This window comes from Bison bison, unplaced genomic scaffold, assembly GCF_000754665.1.
Source record: "Bison bison bison isolate TAMUID 2011002044 unplaced genomic scaffold, Bison_UMD1.0 scf7180017864270, whole genome shotgun sequence".
In the NCBI taxonomy this organism is placed as follows: Eukaryota; Metazoa; Chordata; class Mammalia; order Artiodactyla; family Bovidae; genus Bison; species Bison bison.
In genome coordinates this window covers 8,203,051-8,213,243 of record NW_011494842.1, presented here as the reverse complement: position 1 = coordinate 8,213,243, position 10,193 = coordinate 8,203,051, and the positions used below count along the sequence as shown (strand labels likewise).

Genomic DNA, 10,193 nt, shown 5'->3' with positions numbered 1-10,193 from the left:
GCTGCCGCCACAGGGCACGGTCCCCTGCTCGGCCTCACGGTGGCGATGCGGACGCGGCAGGGGCGCCGAGCAAAGGCAGGATCTGCGCTCGCCGCAGCTCCGGTTCACCCCGGTCCGGCTCGCCTCCTTCGAGGCGAGCCCGACCAGAGAGCTGGAGGATGTTCGGATCCAACTGGGAAAGACACAAGTCCCTAACTCATCTTAGAGGGGTTGGTCATCCCCTTCCCCCAGCCCTGCGGGGGAGGAGGCTAAGGTTTGGAGCGACAGCCCCTCTCCCCGAGCTAGAGGGTCTCTAAGCCAAGAGCAGTCATTGAAGACAAAATCGGTCTTCAGTTTTTTTGTGGTGCAGGTGCCTGCACTACTTCTAGAAAGTCGTCCCCACGCCCCACCCCCGTGTTCCAGTTCAGAGGACAAAGGTCTATCGATGTCCGTACCTTCTCCCAGTGAGGACAACCGGGGAAGACCTGCCTGCCTCTCTTGTGTACAGGTGAGCGTCTTATTCCCCACAAGACATCCTTTATAAGAATCAGACCTGACTTTTCGCTGTGCCCCGTCCTCTCCCTTCTGGGTTTTAAAAAGCGTAAAGTTTGACAGTCTTACTTAAGGACGTCTGGTAACTCATTTGTCACCATAGACACGGGAAACACTCTTCTTATACCTGATTTGTATAGGAGTCGGTTAATTTAATGCAAAGGCCGTTTTCTAATAGATGTTCGGCAAGTGGCAGCTTCAGACTCTCAGGTTTCAGTAATCAGCCCGGCTTTTGGTTTCGTATATAAATTTAAGAAAAGGGCGCGTTTGCCACCCCTCTTTTGCCTATAAATTGGAAAGCTTACCGCATATGACTGAAGTCTTAAGCACCAATATTTAACTATGTTTATAAAGGGTGTATGGATAGACTGCCTTTAAATGTGAAGATGAATGACATGTTTTGAAAGCGATACCTCTGCCCGCGCTCGTGGTGTAGCTTGGTAAGACTCACAGTTTCTTGCTTGGTTCTGATGATCAACAACACAGATTGTAGAGTCAGAGGATGAAGAATAAAGGCTTTAGGACCCAAATCTTCCAAATGTTTGAACTGAACAAACTGCTACTTTTGAAGTATAGATGTTTATCTTTCTGAGGAATTTAAACATTGTGTTTTGAATTTGAAAGTTTGATTAAAAGTAAAGAAGCTCATTTGTATAACAAAGATAGTACCTTCTGGCAAAGTAATAGCAAAAATACTTTAACCTTTTTTTTTTTTCAAGAAAAAGGGAGTGGCTTGTGAAGCTAACTAAGCAAGGGCAGGGCATTGTTTTGAAAGCTGTGACGGTAAAATAGTAAGAATTAACGTCAAGTGTTTTAAGGCTAGGGGGAATAATCATTTGGAGGGGAAATGTGGAAAAAAGATGATTGATTGTAGAAAGGAAAGCCCCAGAGACAAGAGAATATTACAATTACTTTTAGTTAAAGAATAAAGAAGGCTAATAGAAGCAAGAACACTGAATTTCATTCCTTGTTCTTTTAAAATATGAAATATGACCATTTCTACATATAACTAGTAACTTTTATTTCTTGATAGATGTTCTCATTTTATTTAGTACAATTCTCATTGGTGTGATTGGGAGCTAACTTTTTCCACTAAAGTTAATGAAAAATACTTTGAGGAAAATGTATTTAAATGATTTTAAATGCTGTTGAAAATGCACTGTTAAGCTGTTACATATAATTTCCAGGTTTTTCTATTCAAAGATTTCATAGAAGACCTTATTCAGCCTAAATGTTTCTTTTCTATTTTCAACTTCCACTTTCTTAATGGTAACATTACAGTTGTCCTCACTTATATTTTTGACATTTGGAATTGGTTTCTGTTAGTATAACTGCATATGTAACTAGTTCACTGTGATGTAATTTTAAATGTAATGTGGGACAATTATATCATTAAAAACAAATTTGGAACATGTATCAAAAATTCCAGAGGCACTAAATTTAATTCACTTTAATCTTTAGCTATTATGAAGTGTTTAAATTCACCAGCCCTTGGCCTTTCCATTAAACCATACAGCAATTAAGTTCAACAGACAGAGGCACAGACCTTTGATTCCCAATAGCAGTTTTTAAAATCCTCCATTTTTTAAGTAGAGACTAACTTAATTTTGAGTAGGAGATTGTTTTACCACTTAGACCCAAAAAGGGAACCATGAATACAAAAAGTTTCCCTTTAATTTTTTCTTCCAGCATCTCAGGATATCTTTGTCAACAATTTACTATTATCATTAGTTTACTGAGGCAAGAAACCTCTGAAGGGTCAGATACAATACCTACTGGATTAATGAAATGTATATGAATAAAAGAGAATAGACTTTGATTGTTAAATTATTTTTAATAGAATATTCTTTCTTTAGACCTTGGCCAAAAAGTTCTAAAACATAAGTAGGAAGAATATGAGAGGTTGGAATCATTGTGATAGTTTTATGCTGTGATGAAAATGCTTTCTAAGAATATATTCTTAGAAAAAGGAAAAAAAATAGCTGTGCTAACAACAAGCTTTAAACTGAATACCACACCCTCTAAATTTAATTGCATCCATTTATTCCTATAACAGACATTTATTGGACACCTCCTCTGGGTCCAACACTGTAAAAGTTGCTTTGGAAACTAATGACAAAATTTCAACCTATAAAGGGCACAGTGATCATATGTAAACATGGAGTCTGGTTTTTTTTTCCCCTTAAGTAGTATGCAATCAAGATGGTAGCTAGAAATAATTAGAAAATAAATGCAGGAGAAATTAGATAAAGCAGTGAGCAGTGTAGGGCTACTACTATTCAAATGAAGGATAGACTTCTTTTAGCCTGGTTCTAAATAGTGATGGATGTGACTTGGTGAAAAGAATACAGAATGACGTTATTAGATTGGTGCCAGGGCAGCCCAGGCAAAGGGACAATATGCAGGAAATAATAAGGAAATTATCCTTGCTGGTCTTTATGGGGAAGATGTTAAGAGAGAAAAAGTTGAATTGGATATGAGATACGGCAAGGGTATCAGTTCAGTTCAGTCGTTCAGTCCTGTCTGACTCTTTTTGACCCCAGCAATTGCGGCACGCCAGGCCTCCCTGTCCATCATCAACTCCCGAAGTTCACCCAAACTCTTGTCCATCGAGTCGGTGATGCCATCCAGCCATCTCATCCTCCATCGTCCCCTTCTCCTCCCACCCCCAATCCCTCCCAGCATCAGAATCTTTTCCAATGAGTCAACTCTTCGCATGAGGTGGCCAAAGTATTGGAGTTTCAGCTTTAGCATCAGTCCTTCCAAAGAACACCCAGGATTGATCTCCTTTAGAATGGACTGGTTGGATCTCCTTGCAGTCCAAGGGACTCTCAAGAGTCTTCTCCAACACCACAGTTCAAAAGCATCAATTCTTCGGCGCTCAGCTTTCTTCACAGTCCAACTCTCACATCCATACATGACCACAGGAAAAACCATAGCCTTGACCAGATGGAACTTTGTTGGCAAAGTAATGCTTTTGAATATGCTACCTAGGTTGGTCATAACTTTCCTTCCAAGGAGTAAGCATCTTTTAATTTCATGGCTGCAATCACCATCTGCAGTGATTTTGGAGCCCCAAAAAATAAAGTCTGACACTGTTTCCACTGTTTCATCTATTTCCCTGAAGTGATGGGACCAGATACCATGATCTTCATTTTCTGAATGTTGAGCTTTAAGCCAACTTTTTCACCATCCTCTTTCACTTTCATCAAGAGGCTTTTTAGTTCCTCTTCACTTTCTGCCATAAGGGTGGTGTCATCTGCATATCTGAGGTTATTGATATTTTTCCTGGCAATCTTGATTCCAGCTTGTGCTTCCTCCAGTCCAGCGTTTCTCATGGTGTACTCTGCATATAAATTAAATAAGCAGGGTGACAGTATACAGCCTTGAAGTACTCCTTTTCCTATTTGGAACCAGTCTGTTGTTCCATGTCCAGTTCTAACTGTTGCTTCCTGACCTGCATATAGGTTTCTCAAGAAGCAGGTCGGGTGGTCTGGTATTCCCATCTCTTTCAGAGTTTTCCACAGTTTATTGTGATCCACACAGTCAAAGGCTTTGGCATAGTCAATAAAACAGAAATAGATGTTTTTCCAGAACTCTCTTGCTTTTTCGATGATCTAGCGGATGTTGGCAATTTTATCTCTGGTTCCTCTGCCTTTTCTAGGGATAATAAAAATAATAGCTAACACTTACTTGCAAGGTACTGTGCTTAGCGCTTTACATACGTATTATTTAATATCTTCATTGAACTTAGAAAGCAAACTAGTTCAATTAATAAAGGAAATCTATTGATTCTCATAACCAGAAAGTCCAGGGGGCATCTGGTTTTAGGTAAGGTCAAGTCAAGAAATTCAGATTATGTCATTGGGACATAGTCTCTTGCAGTGTCTCAGCTAGCCTGAACTAATAGCTATAGCCAAAAGGACATGATACTCTGATGAGGCTGTGGTCATTGTTCACTACCAGAACCAGAGGACCTAGGCACGAGATAATTCTCCAAACAGATAGTGGCCACTTCTAGAAAATAGGTCCAATATTCTTGCTGTATCTCATTTATCAATCTGTAACTCTATGAAATTATTATCATGGTTCCCCATTACACACAAAATAAACTAGAGCAGGCAAAGTATTAGGTAAACTAGGAGGAATTTGCTGTAGATAATTAGGTGATGTGAAAATAAAAGGATACTAACCAGAGTGGTGGAAGAGATGGTAGAAAAAGAGGAGGGAAAGGAAGGGTCAAATCAGAAGACAAACCAACAGTTTTTTTGAATGATTGGACATAGGAACAAAGAAGATCAAAGATGAATCTAAGAGAAAAAAGGAGGAATCTAAACTCAAATTTAGGAGGTTTTGACAATGCTGGTAGGGTCATTGCAAAGTAAGAGATGGCAAAGTGTTACTCAGGAGTTCCTTTTGGGTCTGAGGGTCTGAGGATTGAGGAAATGATGTCAGCTCAAGTTCTCTGGAGCCTTTTTTAGTGACACTAAAATACATATTCATTCAGTAATTATCTGTGAGCTGCAGGTAAGGTTCTGTTTTATGCCTGTGAAGAGTACAAAGGTGAAAAGGCTACACTCTCACACTTGAAGTCACTTAAAACCTAATCACAGGAATAAAACAAGTATATTAATAACCAGAACATTCAATAGCATGTAAGCACCTCAGGTGAGATGCAAGCAAAGTGGCATGAGAGATATGAGAGAGAAGAGGGGACGGCTCTATGAAAAAGGTGCCAGTTGAGCTCCACCTTAGAGCTTGGGTTCAGTGTTAACTGGGAGGATGGTGGAGGGTGTGTGATCTAGGCTAAACACCAGCATGAGCAGAGAAAGATGAGATACCACAATATTGATTCAAGGAATAGTGGGTTACCCTGTTTGATCAAAAATGGGAGGTATGACAGTAAAGACCCCATGGAAGGATAAAACAGAATCAGAACATAGAGTCTGTTATGTAGGGAACTGGATGTGAGGGGCAGTGGTTCCTCATGATTTTTAGAACAAGGAAATGGTTTGACTAATTCATGCTTTAAGATCCAGTCAGGCAAGAGAGTATGATACAATATGGTTTAAATTATCCAGCTAGTATGGCTCACATTATCCTCTCGACTTGAATTCTGGCTGGAACCTTTTACCGTATACTTAGTGAAATACTAACCCACAAACCTGAAAGTAAAAAGTATGTGGCAAGAGTAAATTGTTCAGCCTGATTTAATGTCCTTTCGTTTTAGCCTTTGATTAGCATTTCTGTTAAGTCCTAAACATTCTCTAAATTTTAACGTACTTGTTTTTGGCCATGCTGGGTCTTCGTTGCTGTGTGTGGGCTTTCTGTAGTTGTGGTGAGAGTAGAGGGGCTCCTTTCTGGTTGCACTGTGTGGGCGTCTCATTGCAGTGGCTTCTTTTGTGGAGCCCGGGCCCTAGGCATGCAGGCCCAGTAGCTGTGGCTCACGGACTTAGTTGCCCTGCAGCGTGTGGAATCTTCCTGGAGCAGGGATCGAACCCCTGCGTTGGCAGGCAAACTCCCAACCACTGGGCCACCGGGGAAGCCCAGGTCCTAAACTTATAATCGTGTGAAATCAGGACACCATAAAATATGTTATTTCCATATTTTAACAAAAGAAGAGGGTCAGTACCCTGCAAGTAGCCACCTACTTGGTATAATTTTTCTAAAGAGAAAATACACAAAAATAATAGCTCTTAAATAATAATAACAATAACATCTACCAAACCATAATCTACATTTTAACAAAATCCCTCTGGGTGATTCATATGTGTGATGATTAATTTTGTGTGTCCACTTAATTGGGCTAAGGGATAACTGGTAAAACTGGTTGTCTGTGAAGGTGTTTCTGGAAGAGATTAGCATTTTAAATGCTAGACTGAGTAAAGAAGATCACCCCTACTAAAGGGGATGGGCATCATCCAATCTGTTGAGGGCCTGACTAGGACCAAAAGGTAAAGGAAGGTTGCATTTGCCCTCTGGCTGAGCTGGGACATTGTCTTCAGCCCTTGGACATTGGTGGTCCTAGCTCCCACGCCTTTGGACTTGGCTGAATCATACCAACAGCTGTCCTGGTTCTCCAGCTTGCAGATGACAGATCATGGAACTTCTTGGCCTCTGTAATTACTTGAACCAATTCCTATAATATCTATTAGTTCTGTTTCTCTGCAGAACTCTAACTAATACAATGTGCATATTAAAGTTAAGTAGCAGTGGATTAGAGGACATTTGATAATCCCAGGATTAAAGTGTGTTAAGGTCCTTGCATTGTCTGGGGAAAGGGAAAAGCTCAAGGGTTAATATTTGCCTTTGATTGGTCAAGATTATCTGTTGTAATGTATGATTCCATATATTTGAAATTCTTGAAAATGCAGACTAATCTGTAGTGTCAGAAAGCAGATTGGTGGCTACCTGGAGGTAGAGGAGAGGACTGACTATAAAAGGGACATGTGAGAACGTTTGGAGTGTTGGAAACATTCTATAAGTTGATTGTGGTGATTGAGAAACATTGGTCAGAAGTTATCAACCTCCTGGATAGCCATAATGTATTTTACATAAATTGTACCACAATTAAGTTGATTAAAAAAAAAAAAAGACTACCTGTTGTAATGTTTTTGTTGTTGTTGTTTAGTCACTAAATTGTGTCCGACTCTTTTGCTACCCCATGGACTATAGTCCACCAGTTCCATTGTCCATGAGATTTCCCAGGCAAGAATACTGGAATGGGTTGCCATTTCCTTCTTCATGGGAATCTTCCTGACTCAGGGGTCTAACCTGCATCTCCTGCTTGTCAGACGGAAACCCTGTAATGTTTAGACTAACCATTAAAAGAATGAAAAAAAGAAGATATAACTCACAAACTAGTAGAGAGGAAAACAGGAATAATACATATTCAACCAATTTAAAGGAAGAAAAAGGAACATAAATAAGCAATAAGAACAAAAATAAGTAATAAGATGTTGGCAGATATTATATAAACTGTAGAAGGAACCAGGCTACAATGAGAGGGACATTTGGGGGAAAGTTTAATCATAGATGGTTAAAATGTGTGGATTGAGCACATGCATTTACCTTAGAAATTCACTTAATGTGTTAGTAAAGCATTAAAAAAACCCGCAAGATAATAAAGTCCATAAAAACAAAAAGAAGAGAGGAAAGAAACAACAGCAGATGAGAACTGTCAATAAAATTTTGGAGAATGGAAGAAGACGGATGAAATAAGAAAGCTAAAGCATAAGTCTGCAAAAAGAACTGGTAAAAATCAGCTGATTGACATTAGACCCACTGGAAAGGCTTAGAAGTAGGAAACTGCAGTGATTCTGAAGAACTGTGTGTGCTGGGTGAGGGAGGTGGTAGTGAGGTGTTGGTAATGGTTTGGAGAGCAGGCCCAAAAGTAGGATTGGCTGAAAAATCTATTGAAAGGGTGGTTAGATGCCACCAGATCTCCCCAGGACTCCTTGGAGATTTGCCATCTCAGAAAATTGAACTAAGGAGATCTGGACTTGGGGATTCCAGGCACCAATGAGGGCAGAGACCAAGTGCTGTTCTGAAAATGGCAGTTAGAATGGTACTCTACATACTGAATGATGAGACACCCCTCCCCACCTCCTTTCACTTCTCAGGGCTGATAAAGAGGAAGGGGAAAGCTGATAGAAATTGATGGGATCTGGTGGTCCAGAAGGGGGCTGAGAAAAAAATCCCCTGAAAATGTTTTTAGTCAGTTTATCCTTTCAAGTGAGGAATTGAAAAAAATGCTTTCATAAGATCAAAATCTTCAGTGGCCCAGCCTCTTCCCAGACCTCACATTTTAGAACACTGGGAGCCAAGTGTATATTAGAATCTTGCTATTCAGATTGTTGTCCAAGAACCAGTAGTACTGGCATCATCCCCTGGGAGGTGGTTAGAAACACTGACTCTCAGGCCCCACTCCAGACCTACCAAACCAAAACCTGCATTTCAGCTAGATTCCCCCAGGTGATTTATATGCACGTTAAAGTTTGAGAAGCAGTAGGTTAAAGGATATTAGAGAATTCCAGTATTCCTCTCTGAAAATAAAGTCCTATTTACTAATGTTTATGGAGGAACACAGTAATCCAAGTCTATGCCCCAACCAGTAACGCTGAAGAAGCTGAAGTTGAACGGTTCTATGAAGACCTACAAGACCTTTAAGAACTAACACCCAAAAAAGATGTCCTTTTCATTATAGGGGACTGGAATGCAAAAGTAGGAAGTCAAGAAACACCTGGAGTAACAGGCAAATTTGGCCTTGGAATACGGAATGAAGCAGGGCAAAGACTAATAGAGTTTTGCCAAGAAAATGCACTGGTCATAGCAAACACCCTCTTCCAACAACACAAGAGAAGACTCTATACATGGACATCACCAGATGGTCCACACAGAAATCAGATTGATTCTATTATTTGCAGCCAAAGATGGAGAAGCTCTATACAGTCAGCAAAAACAAGACCAGGAGCTGACTGTGGCTCAGACCATGAACTCCTTATTGCCAAATTTAGACTTAAATTGAAGAAAGTAGGGAAAACCACTAGACCATTCAGGTATGACCTAAATCAAATCCCTGATGATTATACAGTGGAAGTGAGAAATAGACTTAAGGGCCTAGATGTGATCGATAGAGTGCCTGATGAACTATGGACTGAGGTTCGTGACAATGTACAGGAGACAGGGATCAAGACCATTCCCATAGAAAAGAAATGCAAAAAAGCAAAATGGCTGTCTGGGGAGGCCTTACAAATAGCTGTGAAAAGAAGAGAAGTGAAAAGCAAAGGAGAAAAGGAAAGATATAAACATCTGAATGCAGAGTTCCAAAGAATAGCAAAAAGAGATAAGAAAGCCTTCCTCAGTGATCAATGCAAAGAAATAGAGGAAAACAACAGAATGGGAAAGACTAGGGATCTCTTCAAGAAAATCAGAGATACCAAAGGAACATTTCATGCAAAGATGGGCTCGATAAAGGACAGAAATGGTATGGACCTAACAGAAGCAGAAGATATTAAGAAGAGATGGCAAGAATACACAGAAGAACTGTACAAAAAAGATCTTGGAGAAGGAAATGGCAACCCACTCCAGTAATCTTGCCTGGGAAATCCCATGGACAGAGGAACCTGGTGGGCAAAGAGTCAGACACTGAGGGAGGGGCAGGCGCTCGCTAGAGGCCCCAGAGCTTTTGATGGCAGAGCCAGCACTGTGGCTGAGGACTCCTGGCTCCCAGGCCTCTCTCACCAGATAGGAGCGTGGAAAACTAGTCTAAAATACGCCTGAGGGCTTTCCTGGCGGCTCAGTGGTAAAGAATCACCCCCCTGCCAAAGCAGGGGATGTGAGTTCCACCCCTGGTCTAGGAAGGCCACACGTGGCAGAGCAGCTGAGCCCATGCATCACAGCCACTGGGCCAGGGCTCTCGAGCCGGGAGCCGCAGAACTGAGGTCTGTGGGCACCAGATCCCATGCTCCGCAACAAGAGGAGCCACAGCTAGAGAAAAGCCCACGCAGCATGAAGACCGTGCACAACCATAACTAAAATCATTAAAAAAAAAAAAAAAAAAAAGATCTTCATGACCCAGATAATCACGATGGTGTGATCACTGACCTAGAGCCAGACATCCTGGAATGTGAAGTCAAGGGGCCTTAGACAGCATCACTACG

The 10,193-nt window shown here is 40.9% G+C and overlaps 1 long non-coding RNA gene across 1 annotated transcript in view; it reads left to right on the top strand.

Annotated features, from left to right (window-relative positions):
• The first annotated feature begins 39 nt into the window (after positions 1-39).
• Positions 40-10,193, top strand: part of LOC104994940 — a 45,580-nt gene continuing 35,426 nt past the window's right edge. Inside the window, exon 1 of the long non-coding RNA XR_826009.1 lies at positions 40-487. This is a non-coding gene — a long non-coding RNA (uncharacterized LOC104994940). The remainder of the gene's footprint in view (positions 488-10,193) is intronic.